The sequence below is a fragment of the Tamandua tetradactyla genome, chromosome 12 (assembly GCF_023851605.1).
Source record: "Tamandua tetradactyla isolate mTamTet1 chromosome 12, mTamTet1.pri, whole genome shotgun sequence".
Lineage (NCBI taxonomy): Eukaryota > Metazoa > Chordata > Mammalia > Pilosa > Myrmecophagidae > Tamandua > Tamandua tetradactyla.
The window spans coordinates 23490173-23508687 of NC_135338.1; the positions used below are offsets into that span (position 1 = coordinate 23490173).

An 18515-nucleotide genomic window follows, 5' to 3' on the forward strand; every position below is an offset into this window, starting at 1 on the left:
ATGACACAGTCTTGTCCGCAGGAACCTTGATCATTTCTCCCTCCGACAAGACATCACATTAGTCCATTACATTGACAATATCATGATTGGACCTAGTAAGAAGAAGTAGCAACTACTCTAGACTTATGAGTAAGGCATTTGTAGGTCAGAGGATGGGCGATAAATCCAGCAAAAATACAGGGGTCTTCCACCTGAGTGAAATTTATAGATCTCCAGTGGTGTGGGGCTTATCAAGATATCCCTTCTAAGGTGAAGGATAAGCTTTTACATCTGGCCCTTCCTATGACCAAAAAGAGGCACAACACCTAGTTGCCCTCTGGATTTTGGAGACAACATTTGGGTGTGCTAATCCAGACCAAGTGACCAGAAAAGCTGCTAATTTTGAGTGGGAACCAGAACAAGAGGAGGCTCTGCAACAAGTTCAGGCTGCTATGCAAGCTGCTCTGCCACTTGGGACATATGGTCTGACAGATCCAATGGTGCTGGAAGTGTCAGGGGCAAATAGGGATGTTGTCTTGGCAGACCCCTAGAGGAGAATAACAACACAGACACTTAGGATTTTAGAGTAAAACCTTACCATCCACTGCAGGTAACTACTCTCCTTTCGTAAATCAGCTTTTGGCCTGCTACTAGGCCTTAGTAGAGACTGAACACGGTACCAAGTTACTGTGAGACTTGAGTTGCCTATCATGAGCTGGGTGTTGCCTGACCCACAAAGTCATAAGGTTGGGTGTGCACAGCAGCATAAAATGGAAATGGTATATTAGAGATAGGACTCAAGCAGGTCCTGAAGGGATAAGTAAGTTATATGAGGAAGTGGCCCAAATGCCCATGGCCCCCACTCCTGCCATATTACCATCTCTTTCCCAGACCACAGCCATGGCCTCTTGGGGAGTACCTTACAGTTTGTCAACTGAGGAAGAGAAAACTTGGACCTGTTTTACAGATAATTCTGCCCGATATGCAGGGACCACCTGGACTGGACAGCTGCAGTACGATGACCGCATTCTGGATGTCTTTAAAGGACAGCGATGAGGGGAAATTCTCCTAGTGGATAGAGCAAAGGAAAACAGATTTGAACTGGGGTTTCTGCCTCCTTATAATTGAGCAAAGGGTTGATACTGTCTTCCTTTTAGGCTATAAGTTCCTGTGTTTCACTTAAACTAGCTGTGCGCCTCATACAAACAGCCTCACTGGTGCAAACACCCAACTAAACTGCAGGTAGTTTGAGAGCAAGGAATGTGTCCAAATCTCTTCTTGTTAATTCCACAGGGCCTGAAGAGCACTCAATTCATATTAAAAACTCATAATAGGCGGAACTGCCTACTCACTTCATTGAGGAGTATCTAGAATATCAGTGAAGAAATGGGCAACAGAAGAGCTGGGTTTTAGTTCTGGCTCTGACAGAACTTGTGCAAGTCCCTCCACTATTCTGACCCCATTTCTCACATTGTAAAAGGAAAATACCAGTACTTCTCACAGGGCTGTGCGAGGGTCAGATGAAATAGTGTGCACAAAAAATTCTGACTACACTTAACTTGAAATACTAAACAAAAGGAAGATAGCTGTGTCTCCGTCTCTCCTCCCAAAGCCAGCAAAAGGCAGGTTGTAGAAGCAGCAGCCACCTAGGAATTGATGAGCCAGCACATTCTAAACAGATGGGACAAGTGCATCCACTGTGAGGCTGTTGACACAGATAGCAGAGAAAACAGAAAGAGGAAGCCACTTCCATGCATCTCAGAAGACATGGAGGAGAGCACTTACAAGAGGAAACTCAGAAGCCCTAAATCTAGGATTGTTGAGTCCCTTCTGCACAGACTGAGAGTTAGAATGACATGGGCAGCAAGTTATTGGCAACAAGAAGTATTAAGGGGACATTTGTGGTTTTCACTTTTCTTGCAACCAGATATGATAGCATCTGGGTTCTCCCTAAAGTTAATGAGACTCAGTGACAGTTCATTGACTTGCTTCACAGAATTTACTTTATGAGCATCTCTAATCCACATGGTTCCTCTTTGCTTTGGGACTCAACCAAAGGAAACTCCAGTAATTGTGGAGAGCCGCCACCCGGGTCAGGCCTAGTGGACGCGCTGCAGCCTGCTCCAGAGTTCCCCCCGCCCATCGAGTGAGCCAAGATGGCGCTCACATCCTGCTTCCGTGTATGACGTATATATCCGCCAACCGTGCCCACCTATCACCACTGTATACGTGGCGTCAGCCCATTGGACCCCGATTATGTATATAAGATGTTACCCGGATGAGGTGGGGGGAATAACCCACAAGGAGCCGTACCTGACGGCCGCATAGAGGTTGTTCCCCCGTGGGGTGTCTTCCCCCGCGTGGAGCCAGTATTAGAGAAAGCTTGCTTAACCCCAGTAAAGATCTGTACTCACAACCGCTGCGTGTTCCGGACTCGTGTCTTCACCAAGGTTAGTCTGTCTGCGTCTATCTCTCTCTCTCCGGCCCGGCTCTCGCCGGTTGGGCCTCCTGGTGTGTCGGTCTGCCGAACAGCTGAGGCGTCGTGCGGTCCCGAGGCCAGTTCCTTTTCTTCCTGGGTCAGCGTTTCCTTTCGGAGCGCAGCGCCTCTACCTGTGTCCTCCGCGCGGCTCGCCGCCCTGGGGCCCATGGTGGGTCCTGCCGGACGTCTGCAGGCGGGGTCAGGCCGGAGACCCGCTGCCTGGAGCGGACCGGAGGCCGCCGGGCGGGAGGAGCGCGGCGCCTGGGCCCGTCGACCCGGGAGCTCTTCGTCGCACCAGCGAGGCAAGGCACGGGACGGCAGCCAGGCCCTGAGCTGAGTGAGAAGTCGCGGACAAGTAATCCCACAGGCTTATTGATATTTACCATATTGCCTCACACACAGTGTGTATTCAATAAGCATCATTGTTATTCAACTCTGATGGTGAAAACACTGTTTCAGAGACTATTTTAATCCACACAAATGCACACGTGCACACATGTATTTTTTTCCATGTGGCTGAAGGCTCAAGTTACAGTATAAATATCCCACGGGTCCTGGGGATCCTGTTCATCTTCCTGTCATCCAGATGAGATTGACAAGGGAAAAACTATCCTCAACTGAAAACTGAAGATTTCCCAACTGTTGTGGGAGATAAGAAGAAATATCTTGGACCAGTTCTGTTTTCTAAAACAATGTTCCAGGCAGTAGCCAGGCCTCAGTAGTCATGATTGCCAGCCATACTGCGGGAAAGGTACCACCGATACCCTACCCTACTCAGAAACAGAACCCCAAGGATGACTGAGGATAATTTTCTTCCAGCTTAGTGAAATGGGGGCTCAATTAAGTCAAGTTAGATAGAGCATTTAAAAGTAATATTTATGCACCCCCAAGCTTATAGATAAGATTCATATCAATTTCAATGGGAAAATTCTTTTTACCTAAATGAACACAATTGGTTTGCCAGATTAAATATTTTCAAAATTTTGTGTCTGTGGAGGAAAATAAAAAGGGTAGATAGGGAGAGCAGTCTTAGCTAGTGAAGACATCAGAAATTGAACTTCCAACATAATTCCCAAGTACTCAGCACTTTCTCCTCAACTGCACTTTCCTGCCTTTTCCTAAACCACAGTAAAAGAACCTGACTTAGTGCTTTAGGGGGCAGCATCACTTTGCTTTGCTTCAAAAACATCTTTTCTTTATCTCAGTTACTTCACCATCTCCCCAAGAAAGAAACCTCAAAAGAGCTTGTCCAACTCTAATGGCAGGGTCAAAGGGTGGTATATTTAGCCAGATTCTTTTGGCTTTAAGGAACAGAGACCCACTCAGGATAGTTCACATCATGGGCATCTATCATAAGGACACATATGTAAGCAAAGAAATGTCCTAAACCCCAAAATAGCTCCACCTCCAGGCCTCATAGAAACACAGGAGCCTAGTTCAGACATCCTCTCAGCTGCAGAAACCCATGAATCCCTACTCTGAACACCATCATTAGTACTGACTCAGTTCCTCTCTGACTCAGTTCCTCTCTATCTCTGCTTCTGCCTCTCCTGTCTCCAAGAACCTCTCAGCCTCTACTCTAAATGATTCTTCCCTACCTTATAATTTGTATTGTTCATGGTTATTGCCTACTCTGGACTCTTCCACATTGCAATGTCTGTGTACTATCATCTCTCAATATGCTGTCCCATTTCTGTTCCTCCCACAAATGAATCAATCCCTAGCCCCTCCCCATCTGTCCCGACCCGCAGGACAGTCAACGGGGTCCGCCACCTGCTGAGGGAAGAATGGCTATGGGACAGAGAGACGCAAGAAGGACAGCAAGACAGGATTCTGATCAAGCTGCAAATTTTATTAAGCAAGCCGGGTGTATATATACCGACTTGGGGAGGGAGTAGGGTATGTGGAGCATTATGATAGGAGGGAGTTCGCGCCGGTGGGAAGGGCTGGTTAGATAATTGGTGGGGAGTTCGCGCCGGCGGGAAGGTCCTGGTGGGAACCTATTTCCGTGAAGAACCTTGTTGTACTATATAGATGCCATTGCATTAGCCGGGGTGGCCATGTTGGCTCAATCGCTATCTTAGGTTAGCCTCTGGTCCCCAACACCCATCTCCAAATGCCAGATCAAATTTCCAAGGAAGACCTTGATTGAGAGAGCTTTCATGCCATGCCACCTCACAGGGCACTCCAAGTTTGCTAATCTATACATCCGACACATTCTAATTGGTTTAAGCTATGGCAGGGAGGTTCCAGAGCACAGAAATTAACCATTTCTACTTAAAATGCTGCCTGTGGTCATTTCCATGGGGAGATAATGCATGGGATCCCTTAGTATGAGGCTAGTTTCACTGCAGACTGTACAAGATTTGGCCAATGTAGTGGTCAGAGATAAGTTGTCAATTACCAGATCACACTTTTGGATACCTCTTAGTTTGTATTACATCAATATATGTTTTTTAAAAGCCTATTTTATAGATGCTCATCCCCTCCATTTTAAGAGGAGAAGGAAGATAATTATAGATATTTCACCCACCTTCTTCTTTAAATTAGAAGATTTCACTGAGCAGCAAAGTAGGTCTAGATGCTTGACAAGTTGACAAGAGTCCCAGATTAAGAGGCCTCCTCTTGAGGCATAGGTTTAAGCAGGTTTCTTAACTTCAGCAGATGCATGCAGCAATTCTCCCCACATACGGAACATCTCTGTCTTTGTAATGAGAGGCTTATGTTTCTAGGACAGTTCTGGGGAAAGCCCACCCAAGAGGGAACGTCCTTGCTGCTCACTGAGTTCCACTATCTTGCGGGTCAGCAAGCCAAGCACAGACTCGGGTCTGAAACAGGTACATGCCTTGCACAAGAAGTATCCCCAAGCAAACATCTTCTTGCATCCAAATCTCAAGCAGCAGCTAGTCACAGAGGGTTGCCTTTGTGCCTGGAGGCCTAGCCAATGCCTCTGTGGCCTCCCAAGGCTTGTGGCTGGGAACTGTTGCCTCCAACCCCATCTTCCAGCACATGCCACTTGAGTTGAGCTCAAGGAGGCTGCCACAATCAAATGGGCTGGCACAACAAGTGCACTTTGCTCGGTGGTGCGTTTGGAAATTGGCCTTCTTTGGCTTTTAATGGGACAGTTCTCCAGCAGTTTTATGATTACCAAGGACAATCAGAGCAGTTGGAACCCTGGAATATTTATACCCTTTTCTCTGTTTGGGCCTCAAGCACCAAAAACATAAGCCGGTGCCCCGGAGGGTCCTTCCTTTTAGAAAAAAAAATGTTTAGTAATTAAAAGGCACTGCATTTCTGATACTCATTAATTCCCCAATCAACATTCTTAGCAATTCACATGATTTAGTAATACTCATGACTATTTACCACTTAGTGATAGGCTGAAGCTATGACAACAGTCTTATTCTACCTTCTGTTTTATATTAGAAATAAATAGTAGCTTTCAACTATTCACAATATTTATTAGCTTCCAGTATAATTTTAAATAATATGTTGAAACATCTTCTTCTTGTTCTTCCAACTTTTAATAATTTTTGACATCCATCTCCCACTGTCAAAGAGAATAATACTGTCCATAACTTCATCCTCTATTTCTCTTTTTTTTCTTGTCAGTACTCCTGTTATATATCTTCTTTTACATGGTTGATGGCCATAACATTTAAATACTATTTCAAAAACCTTAATTAAGCCTTCCATACTTTGTTTATAGGTTGAGTCTAAACACTAACAAGTCAACAGAAACCTTTTCTTTGTAATTACTATCTAAATATTGTTCATCACACATCCAGATGGTGTCACATAATTACTTTTCTTTTTCTACAGGCAAAATGTCATAAGCCCTAGAACATTTGGAGAGGAATGATGTAATGTAAAGGTAAAATATATTCTCTGTCCTCACACTCAACCAATGCTCCAATCATGCCACACTATAGTGAAATTTCTAAATAACCCATGACTTTTCTTATAAACTATCTGATTTTTCTTGATATTTCTAATCATCTTTTGTTTTTCTTGCTGAAAAAAGATTAACAAGCTGTTAGAGATTTTTTTCTGCCTCTCAATTATAATGTTGCATGGAATTCTCATTTTTTCATCCAGAGAAAACTTTGAGGAGCTCTCCCATCCTTCTCTGTATGCAGATTAATTGCTCTCCAGGCCTGATGTAAAGCTGCTATGCTGGGACTGTCCTTCTCCACATCACTGGATTAGAACCAATCTTTCCTTAATCATTCTTTCTTTCTCGCCTGTCTTTGCTAGAATCACTCCCTTATTTTTCCAAGTAAATATTCTGAGTCCCTAAAACTTTATGTCTACAAATGAATTTACCCTCCCACTTGGTTGACATTTTGGCAGTGTTTCGGTTTGATAAAGCTGCTGAAATGCAATAAGCAGAAATGGGTTGACTCTTTAAAAGGGTTTACTGGGTTACAAATTTGCAGTTTTTTGGCCATGAGAATGTCCAAATTAAGGCATCCAAAGAAAGATACCTTGATTCTGAAGGAAGGCCGATGGCATTTGGGGTGCCTCTGTTGGCATCTGCTGGTCCTTCGTTCCGAAATATCACTGGGCTTCTGTGGGTCCTTGCTTTTTTCTTCTGGGGCATTTCTGTCTCTCCAAAGTGTCACTGGGCATTTATGTTCTCTCTTAGCTTCTCCTGGGGTGTTTTCTTTCTCTGTCTCCAAATGTCTCTGAGCTCTGAGCTCTCTGTGTCATCTCATAAAGGACTCCAGTAAAGGCTTAAGACCCACCTTAAATTGGGTGAGTCACATCTCCATGGAAACAACCTAATGCAAAGGTCCTGCCCACAATAGGTCTGCATCCACAAGAAGGGATTAGAAGAACATGGCTTTTCTGGAGTACATAACAGTTTCATACCAGTGCAGGCAGGATACAGAATTCTAAATCAGATTTGTTCCAAGTCAGTATAATTTTCCTTAGAACTTTCTGGCATTGCTCTATGAACTTTTAGCATCCAGTGTTGGTGATGCCAGCTGATTTTTCTTATAATGTAAGTTTGCACAATGTTCTTTGTTTCTCTATGAAAACTTTTAGCATCTTATCTTTATTCTGACACTTCTGAACTTGATGAGATTATTCTTATGTATGGATTGCTTTTCTCTTCTTCAACTCTTGAAAATTTTCCACACAATTAAAAAGAAATTTTACCTTGTATTATATAGTCCAAATTCTGGAACTACTACAAGTCATATGCTGAACCCTTGCATTGATTATCTCTATCACCTTTTTTCCTCATGTTTTCTATCTATCTTTTTTGCTATGTATCTCAGAAGGTTGATTTGACTTATTAAAAAGGCTTTCTATATTTAAAAAATTTTTCTAATATGATTTTTTCCAAGAGTTCATTTATATTCTTTCTTTATTTATTATTTCTTTTTCAGATCATCCCATTCTTGCTTTTGAATACAATATTTTCTCAATTCTCTGTGAGGATATCATTAGATCTTTTAAAATTATCTTTTGTGTCCTAAAATAGCTCTGTTTCCTGAAATAGCTCTGTTTCATTCAGTTCTATTTATTTTGGCCTTTCTTTTACATACTGCTCTCCTTCCTCATGTATTGTTCATTTATACACTTGAATAAAGAACATGGCCTCTGTTGCTTTATAAGAACTGTATGATTACTTCCCCTCAGAGACCTCTGCCCAGAATGGTTAGGCTGATTGTAACCTTTGTGTATCTGGATAGGATATATTTACTAGTAGGATTTGTTTCAGCATGATCAGGTAAGAACAAGATGCCCAGATTTTAGAAGGAAAAATGCTTTCTCCTGGGACAGCAATTCTTACCGAGAGGCCTTAGTACTTTACATATTGTTTGCTTTCTTTCTTTATAGGAGTGCTCTGCACTTAGTTTGTTTTTCATATTTGATTTCTGTTTGTTCACTTAGTTTTAAAGCAAATCCAAGCTACTAGTTGTTCCAGAAATCATTCTGTTGGGGCAGAGAAGAAAGAGTGTGAAGGATCCAGGACTACTTCAAGGACGACCAGCTAGAAGGGGACGTGTCTTGGTAAAGTGGACGAGAGTCGTGGCAAGGATCTGCACAGAAGTGGGTGGATTTAAGAACTATTGGGTAGGTAAAATTTAAAGTGGTTGGAATGGACTGGAAATAAGAAAGAGAGGCAAGAGAAGGGATGGAAGAATCAAGATGATTTTCAGGTTTCTGTTTTGTACAACTAAATAGACAGTAGAGACTTTCTCTCAAATAGAATACACTGAAAGAGGATCAAGCTTAAGCAAAAGTCAAGAATTTGACTTTGGATGTGTTGCATTCAAGTTCCTTTTGAGACATCCGGGTAGAGCTGTTAAGTAAGCAGTTGCCCATATGTGTTGGAGATATAAATTGTGAATCACCTGCATAGTGGTGGGAATGGAAGGTGGAGATGTGGTTGCACTTACCTAGAAAGCAGGTATAGAAATGAAAGAGAAGAGAACCTTGAAGATCTCATTCTTTTTCTGTTTGTCTGTATTCTTATCTTCATTTCATAGATGAGAAACAGAAGGCATAGTGGCACACAACCAATAAGTGACAGATCAGGGACAGAAGCTGAATTCTGTCTGACTTCAAATCTCTTCCTTCCCCAATAAACTCCCCCAAAAATGAGAAATGCACTCTTGGTTTTGATTATTTTCTAATTTTATGTGAAAAGAGCCTGAAGGAATCAAAAGGTGTTAAGAAAGAAGTGACACAGAACAAGAGATTTTCATGTAATCCTTTCTCAAGACACAGTTAACAAGGTTTTTATTAATTAAGAAAAACAAAATGCTGCAATTTCTTGTACAGATTTTCAAGTTTGCTTATAATAATATCTAGAAGTTTATCTCCAAAGGCATACTGAAACACATATTTTAAAAATGTAAACAAGTCCTTTGCTGCTGGCATAAAGAGTCAGAAAAATCTACCCCAGATTTGGGTGTGAAAGCTTCATGATCAGGATCTGTTGAGTTGGTTCATCCTTGAACATCAACAGTTTTCTCCCTTTAATATGTAAGAAGTGAGAATGGAATTGGAGCCAGCAGTGGCCAGTTTAGCCAGGACCCCAACCTAAAATTGCAGTCAACCTTCCTTCAGTAGTTCCTCAACTCAGGCCATTACTGTATAAAAGGAGTGAGGAATGTCATGTATTACATAGAAAGTTCATGTCTGTGACTCCATTAACCTTTTTTTTTAAACATATAAACATGAACATTCTTACCATATGATCATTCCATTCTTGGTATATTCCATTAATCTTTTCTGACTTAAGTGAAACAAACTCATAGCTGGGCTTTGGACATCTTGTAAATCAGCCCATAATAACTCCTGGTTTATGAAGGAAATGGGTTGACTACTGACGAATCCCTAGGATGGTAGGGTGGAATGTGTATGGCACTCCTTATAGCCCAAAAAGCAAAAGATTCAAACATTTGAGATAATATCAAAAGGCAAGAGGGACAATGATATGAGGTTCTTGGGTAACTCAGTGGCTCACCTGGATTTTAGGATGTTTTTTACCCTTTATAAGTATATCCACACATGTATTTAATCTTCCACTGTGCTTTGCAATAAGCATACTCCCCACGCTTACTTAAGTGTAACTCTGACTCTTAGGCCTTTTATAGGCTCACTATTCTGTTCCATTGGTCTATTTGCTCAAAAGATTTGGACAACCCATATTATCTTCACTACTGGAAGTATAAGAGCTCTGACTTTGGTCTTCTTTAGAAATGCCTTGGCTTAGGTGCTTGGAGTCTCTCTCATGGACACATGGCTTATGGTCAGCCAGAGCCTTGGGAAAAATTTACACACAGGGTTTGGTGATCTTTTTGTCTGACTCTCTCCCTTACAGGATTTTACCCTCACTTTCCAATCTCTGGATTTCACTTTCCCTGACCTCTGTACTCTGCTTATTAAGGCCAGAAGGATGGCAACTTTTCTACCAGAGTTTTAGTCACCCCATACAGTAATAACTGTGGTTGGCCCCCTGGCTGAAAGCCATAAAAATGAGAATCTCCTCCCTAAAAGTCCATTCTTCGAGGTTTGAACCCCTCTCCAGAATTTGCCTGCTTCTATTAATTCCCCAGTGCCTTCAAGTCATAGTTCTCTGCACCACCCCCAATGTTTATAGTAGTTACTTTGGGGAGGAGAGTCTGGTAGGAGCAATCTCAGCCTTGGCTGCTTTTCTTCTGTCCTTCTTAAAAGGTGCCTTTTCCTTTACTTCCCGTCTGTTTTCCTAGGCAACTTAAGAATTAGCAAATGTCTAAATGGGAAAATAGCATAGATTGTCAGACATTATCTTATCCTTCCTTTCCTCCAGGATTTTGACTCTTGTTCTAGTTTACTAGCTGCTGGAATGCAATATACCAGAAACAGAATGGCTTTTAAAAAGGGGAATTTCATAAGTTGCTAGTTTACAGTTCTAAGGCCAAGAAAATGTCCCAAATAAAACAAGTCTATAGAAATGTCCAATCAAAGGCATCCAGGAAAAGATACCTTGGTTCAAGAAGGCCGATGAAGTTCAGGGTTTCTCTCTCATCTGAGAAGGCACATGGGGAACACAGTCACAGTTTCTCTCTCATCTGCAAAGGCTCATGGCGAGCACAGCATCATCTGCTAGTTTTCTCTCCTGGCTTTCTGTTTCATGAAGCTCCCCAGGAGGTGTTTTCCTTCTTCATCTCCAAAGTACTGGCTAGTGGACTCTCTGCTTCGTGGCACTGCAGCATTCTCTGCTCTCTCTGAATCTCTTTCATTCTCCAAAATGTTTCCTCTTTTATAGGACTTCAGACACGAATCAAGACCCACCCAATTGGGTGGAGACATGCCTCCAGCTAATCCATCTTAGCAACCACTGTTGATTAAATCATATCTCCAGGGAGATGATCTAATTACAGTTTCAAACATACAGTACAGAATAGGGATTAGAAGAAATGGCTGCCTTTACTAAATGGGAATAAGATTAAAACATGGCTTTTCTAGGGTACATACATCATTTCAAACCAGCACAACCCTTCTGTCCTTGCTTCTTGAGTAGCTCTCCAATGCTTGCAAGCAGGTAGTTTTGTTTTGTTTTTATCCATATTTTCCAGGTATTCACAGCAGGAGATTTGGTCTACTACAAGCTTGTATGCCATTATTGGAAGTGGAACATTGTTTTGGTTTGCTAAATACTGCCAGAATGCAACATACCAGAGATGGAATAACTTTTTAAAAGGAAATTTATTAAGTTACAAGTTCACAGTCCTAAGGCCATAAAAATGTCCAAACTAAGGCATCCAGGGAAAGATATTTTGACTTGAGAAAGGCCAATGTCTATCACATGGGAAGGCATGTGGCTGATGTCTGCTGGCCCTTGTTCCCAGTTCCATTGCTTCCAGCTCCTGGTATCAGTTTCCTCTCTAAGCCTTGGTGGGCCTTCACTTAGCATCTCTGGGACACAGCAGTGAGTTCTGGCTTGCTTAGCATCTCATGGGAAGGCATATGGCAATGTCTGCTGGACTCTGCACCTCTGAAAGTCCATGTCTAGGTGTATTATCTCTCTGTTGGCCCCCCAAGCATCTTCAAATGTCTGCATCTCTATCGGCTCTGAGTCTTATCTAGCTTCTGTTGGCTTTCTCAGTTCCAGGCATCTCATGAGGCTTCTACATTTTCAAACATCTGTGACCACATTTGCATCTGAAGTTTCTCCAAAATGTTTCCCCTTTTAAAAGACTCTAGTAAACCAAAAGACCCACCTTGAATGGCTGGAGTCACATCTGCATCTAATCAAAAGGCCACACCCACAATTGGGCATGTCATATCTCCATGGAAATAATGTAATCAAAGGTTTCCACCCTAAACAATAGGTCTGGCCCCAAAAGATTGGATGAGGATTAAAACATGGATTTTCTGGAGTACATAATAGTTTCATCATGTTTGATGGCACAAACATCACCTAAAATTTAAAAACTAATCTACATAATTCATGTACACACATAGCAACAAGAAGGGAATTTGAATAAAACCTTTATGGAAGATAAAAATAAATGTAAAATTGGTTTTAAAGATTCAAGTCAGTGAATTCCGTGAATCATAATGGATAAGAACATGGGCTTTGGAGTCTAGCAAAACTGAACTCACATCCTCCTCTGCTACCTAAACTTTGGAGAAATTACTTAAATTGCATTTTCTCACCTGCAAAAGGAGATAATAGTACCTACCTCCTCGCATTACATGAGGCAACTAAATGAATTATTATTTTTAAAGCCCTTAATAGAAATACACCTCATGTAGTAAGAATTTGATAAATTATTTTGTTTCAAAAAATGAAAGCATTAGGAAAATGCTTTACTTTTATTTTCTTTTTCCTTTACTCACCTAGATGGAACATTGATTCCCACATGACAAAGCCTAAAAAGTGTTTATGGATAAAACAGAGGAAGATATAAAGGTGGCCAGTACATTATATATGCATTGGATTCTCATTGCTATAACAAATTACCATAAACTCAGTCAGTTTAAAAAACATTTTATCTAAAAAAAAAAAATCTTATCTTACAGTTCTACAGGTCAGGAGTCTAAAATGGGTTAGCAGGGCTGCATTCATTTTGGAGCCTCTAGGGAAGAATTCACTTCCTTGCCTTTTCCAGATTCTAGAAGCTGCCCACATTCCTTGACTCACAGCCCCACATCATTCTGACCTCTGCTTCTCTCATCATATCTCCTTCTCTGACTCTGACACTCCTGCCTCCCTCTGTGAGGACCCTCGTGATGACATGTGTCCACCCAAACAATCTAGGACAATCTTCCCATCTCAATATCCTTAATTTAACAACATCTGCAAAAGGTCCCTTTTGCAATGTAAGGGAAGATAGTCACAGGATTCCAGGATTAGGACATAGACTTCTTTCAGGGATGCAGGGGTGTCACCACTCTGGCCCCATAATACACTACCAAGTTAAATTTAGTGTCATCCACCTTACGACTAAGCTAAAATTATCCAAATACATTGGCATTTAGATGAATTTGAGCATCCATCTACTTACATTTTATCTTTAACCTTGTTAACATGGCTCAGACTCCTAGGAAATGAAATTTTAGCACTCTCAGTAGCTATACTTCAGATTCGGAGCTGCAAAACAGCAGGCAATCATGTCTTAGAATCATCATTTCAGAAAATATTATCAATTTTCACTCTTCACTGACTGTTTTTCAAAAGAATTTCTATTGTTCTACAAAGGTTGAGAGATGAAAACATAAGTATCATTTGGCCATTATCTCCCCACTTAAAAAAAAAGTGCTGCACAGCTAATTTTTTCAAGTAATTTCTTTAAAAAAATTTAGACAGACATCCTGAGGTTAGGAAATCAACTGCTCTAATAGTTACACTCTTATCTGTTCCTCATGGTCTATCCCTCCTTTCTAGGTTCCATTCTCCTCTTTATCCCATGTATCTACCCCAGGGCTCCCTTTAGCTCTTTGCCCACTCGAGGCACTCTCATGGTGGCTACCTGCCTTCAGTACTAACATTTAAGGAGGTGAGGCAAATATATTAGGCAGGGTAGCCTAAGCATTGTAAAAAAACAACCCCCATATTGGGGTTCAACATAACAAATGCTTTTTCTTCCTTCTATCGTAGCCCAATGCACTTTGGTATGCAGGGTCCCAGACCCCTTCCATCTAGAGGCTCTGCCCTCTTCTGGCTCTGTGGAGTTCTCTCTATCCAGCTGTAGACAGATAAAGAGAGAGAAGGCTCATTCCTGGAGGATTTCCTATTCGTCAGACTTCAGTCACTTTGCCATATCAAATTACCAGAATGCCTGGGAGAAAGAGTCTAGATTTGAGCCTGGGAAGGAAAAAAAAAGTATAAACTACACAGTTTATACCATAATTAATATTATGTTGCATAATGTATTATAAAGAGTGCATATATGTGATGAATTTGGTGACATAAGAAATTGTACACAATCCATCTGCCTAGTAGATTTTTCAGATCTTTCAGGACAGGTTCCACTCTCCCATTTTCTAAAACAGTTTCTAACACTTAAAATAGTTGCCCAGTAAATGTTTGATGAATGAATCAGTGTATTGAAGCTAAAAGGATCCTTGGAGGTCATCTGATTCAAACCGTACATTTTAAATATGAAGAAATAGAAATCTAGAGTTACTAAGCCCTTTGCCCACATTCACTGGCAAGGCTGGGACCCATCTAGTTCACGTGCCATATTACGAGACAAACTTTTAAAACCAGCTTATTCCATTTCTCAGCCCAAATGAGACTCTCTTTCTATCATGTGAGATGAAAACCTAAGGATCATTTGGCCATTATCAGAACCTACCCATCTAAACAAGTCTGGTGTGCTCCCAGTAAGTCTCCTTGGGAGGCTCTAGACTAATCAAATGCTAATACCAGTTTAAAAGTTCATGGCACTTCATTTAAACAACCACATTCATAGCCTGCGGTATTTTCTTTAGAATCCCATTATTGGTGAGTAGTAAATATTCACCTTTTGAGAATAGATTTGATTTTAAGAAACAGAAGGTGTTTGGAGCCCATTTTGAGAGATAAAGTTGAGTGTAGGAAACCAGCCGTGCAAAACTCGTTTTGATTCACAAAAAGTAAGATTGTGGTGTATCACTGTTTTATTTTTTTTCTATTCACAAAACATCTATTCCACTTACATCAACTTAATACATGTGTTCTTAACAATTATGCCTAGCTTGTTCATGAAAACTTCATGAGACATTAAACAAAGCTGGCCATAATCAAGTTACTTCCCTGTTAACTATTTTTATAGCACATAATTGTTAGGCAAGTATCAAAAAACATCACAAAAGCAAAAACCTAAAAAAAAAAGTTGAATACACAGGTTTTTTCTTTTACTGCTTTGCTTGATACACACAAAGTAATGAATACCATGCAACTCATTTTTACAGTGTCATTAGTTGTACATTTGTTCTTTGGTTGCCTAAAACATTTAAATACAAATAAAACGAGTGTAGCAAAGGTAACGAAAGCAAACAGCAGGTAACGACAGATAACGAAACGTGAATCATTTCTGCCCTTCCCCAGAGTACATTGGGTCACGACTTTGTCTAAAGGAACAAACACTTCTGCAGCTGCCGTCAAGGGCACATTGAGATTGTGTGTTCCTCAGACACACATGGCTCAACATGTGCCATTTGTGGAGCATCTATTTCTACCACAACCTTAAATATGCTCCGTCTTAAAGTACCCCCACTAACTATACTTGTGACTGGAACCAATTATCCCTTTTTAGAACCAATGTCCTAGCCAGGACAAATCAAACTGTTTGCAGTTTTCTTTGCTTAGACATGGAAGCAGTTTAACACTGGCCCTTCTGAAGCCACAATGTACCAGAAGTAATAAGCCAAATATTTATGACTTGTATAAAAATCCCACATCCCCATACTGGCCACCTCAAGATGAAAACAGATAACTCTCTAAATGTTAACTGGCTCTGCTCCTCTAATACTAACCATAAAAACTACATAAATTTAAATAGAAGTAACACAAACCTGCCATAAATTATAAACAAAAAAATATTTGAGGGACAGCAAAGATGACCAGTGGTCTACTGTGTAAACTTTAGAATGTGGCAGACTTTCTAAACTTTAGAATGTTGGAAGGTGGTTAGTTTTCCCCTCCTCCTGCTTTAGGGTCATCTCTTTGGGTATCTGATTCCACAAGGTCAGGCTGTAGCTCAGTAATTGCATGATTGGTGCGCTGTCTTTGTATGACTCTTCACTTATTGTATCAAATTCAGCACTGGCTTCATCAAAAGCTGTCTTTGCAAGAGAAGAAGCTTTCTCCAGGGAGTTCAGAATCTCATAATAGGACACAGAAAAGTTAAGGGCTAGACCCAATCTGAAAGAATGCATTTGTCACGTTTCCTTTTTGCTGATTTCAAATGCTTCCTGGTACGCTTGTTGTGACTGATCCACAATCCCTTGTCATCACCAGCAGCAACCTCAGCCAAGTAATGATAGCAATCACCTGTCACTTTCAAATAGAAGACTTTGTTTTCTGCTTGTGAGGCATTTGGGAGCAAGAATTTTTCCAGAAGAGATAGTATGTCATTGCAGATATCTCCTAACTCAGTCTCAATTTTCTCTCTGTATTCTCAAGCCATCTGCTGTTTTTTCTCAGCACCTTCTGTCTTTTGCTCAATACTTGAGATGACCCTCCAAGACAACCTACTAGCTCCTACAATATTTGTGTAGGCAATTGAAAGATGATTCCTTTCCTCATTGAATAATTCAGCTCCTTGCTCAGTTACAGACCATGCAGGCTGCCATGTCATCATGTCACTCAGCCTGCTCAGCCAGTTTGGTCTTCTGCACCAGCTCATTTTTATCCATGACCTACTCTGTGCCCAGAGTAGGTGAGGGCAGATGGACAGGGCTAAGAAGTCTCTGGGAGGCAGTTGGTACATTACTTTGTGGCAGGTTTTCTCATATGGTTTCTCAGCCAGCTTGGGAAACAATTCCAGAAGAAATGGGTGGGCATTTTGAGCAATAGTATCAGCACTGGAATGAGTATATGGAGTCCTAAGGTGACTAGTTTGAAGTGGTCTCGAATACATACATTATAGTTTGTGTAACCCATGTGTCAGAAATGTGGAACGAAATGCCCATATTCATTTACAATGTTGTAAGACTCGAACACAAAATTTAGAAGAGTTTTAGGTTCATATCAGTTTCTAACTCCCGATTCAGACACCAGCCATAAGATGGGAAGAGGAAGTATTATTAAAAGAGTGGGAAAATATTTCTAGATAAAATGATCCACCCTTTTTCACCTTCTAGTGAAATACTTAGGGAAATATGAGAACAAAAAAACTGCAAAATGCTAGAAAGTTGACTGTACACCTCAACAATCCTCCAGCTCAGGAGCTGAGAGGTTTCTAAAAGCAACCATGGGGAGTTGAGAGGACCCAGGAAGAAAATGTCTGTCTTTTCCATCAACAAGCCCCAGGTCAGACCCTTTCCTCCCTAGACAATGATAAAAACAAATAAATAAACAAGGAGCAACAGGGCTCCTTGATGGGAGTTTGCAACACAAATAGAGTGAACAGTGCTCTGGCAGAAGCTTCCAGAGTCTGCATTCAACTACCCTAAATTAAGCAGGGAAGGAGGAGGTCAGAGTTCAGAAATGTTGCTTTTGTTTTGTACAGCTATACAAAAATTTAAGTATCAGTCTCATCACTTCACACTCACACCTGGTCTATTTTGAGAAGCTCCACAGCATTTTCCTGACAATCCAATTTTAAGACTTTTCAATTGCATAATTGCACTCTTCGGGTAAATTACCATCTTGAGGAAGGGCACACATGGGAAGAAATGGACTGCTGAGCATTCGCTTCCTGAAGAATCGTAACCGGGATCTTTTCTGAAGTCAACATTTGTTTTAGGAAATTGAAATATGTTCATATATGGTCACAAAATGATTATACAAGGATTTAGCAAGGAGCCCAGCCTAGAAAGTCTTTAGGTGACCTCCTCTGCCCACAGAATCAAGCATAACAAGAAACATCACTGTGAACCCACTGTGTCTACGCCACTCTTTGCCTAGGCTGAGCTCTATTCTAATGTCTCGTGGATGCACCATTTCAAGGAAGTGGGGGTGATACAATTATACCAGAGGATGAATTGTGGTTAGATGAACTGTCCAACCACAGAAGCATCAGAGTTTAAGAAAAGTTTTCCTACTTAAAACTTTTCCTTAGCCTTACAGACCACTTAACTGAGGGCATGCTGACCTGACGTGCATTCCTGGAAGTGCAGTTATTCACTGAAAACCAATGGCAGGGGGTTCCAGATTTTCTCTATTCACAAAACACCTCCAGACCAAATTGTCCCCAGTTAACAGTCAAAAGCTGGTTCCATTTACAGCCGGTTTTTCAAACTCCACCTGGGATGAAGGACCCAGCTGTGATTTTTTCTGCCTCTCACATCTTCCATAGTAACAAAGCCTCTGCAATTGGAATTTAGGTGTCAATTTTACTGATGAGGCAGCAGGAAAATCAGAAAACATTTCCCAGCCTATAGCTGTGTTAGACTC

General features: G+C 41.1%; 1 protein-coding gene, 1 long non-coding RNA gene and 1 pseudogene across 3 annotated transcripts in view; 1 reads left to right on the forward strand and 2 right to left on the reverse strand.

The window, feature by feature from the left end:
* LOC143651269 (uncharacterized) overlaps nucleotides 1-18515 on the reverse strand; it is a 216349-nt gene that overhangs the window by 120908 nt on the left and 76926 nt on the right. The window lies entirely within an intron of this gene.
* LOC143651270 (uncharacterized) overlaps nucleotides 7242-18515 on the forward strand; it is a 33028-nt gene continuing 21754 nt past the window's right edge. Inside the window, exon 1 of the long non-coding RNA XR_013159945.1 lies at nucleotides 7242-7376. This is a non-coding gene — a long non-coding RNA (uncharacterized LOC143651270). The remainder of the gene's footprint in view (nucleotides 7377-18515) is intronic.
* Nucleotides 16086-16813, reverse strand: LOC143651268 (14-3-3 protein zeta/delta pseudogene; annotated as a pseudogene).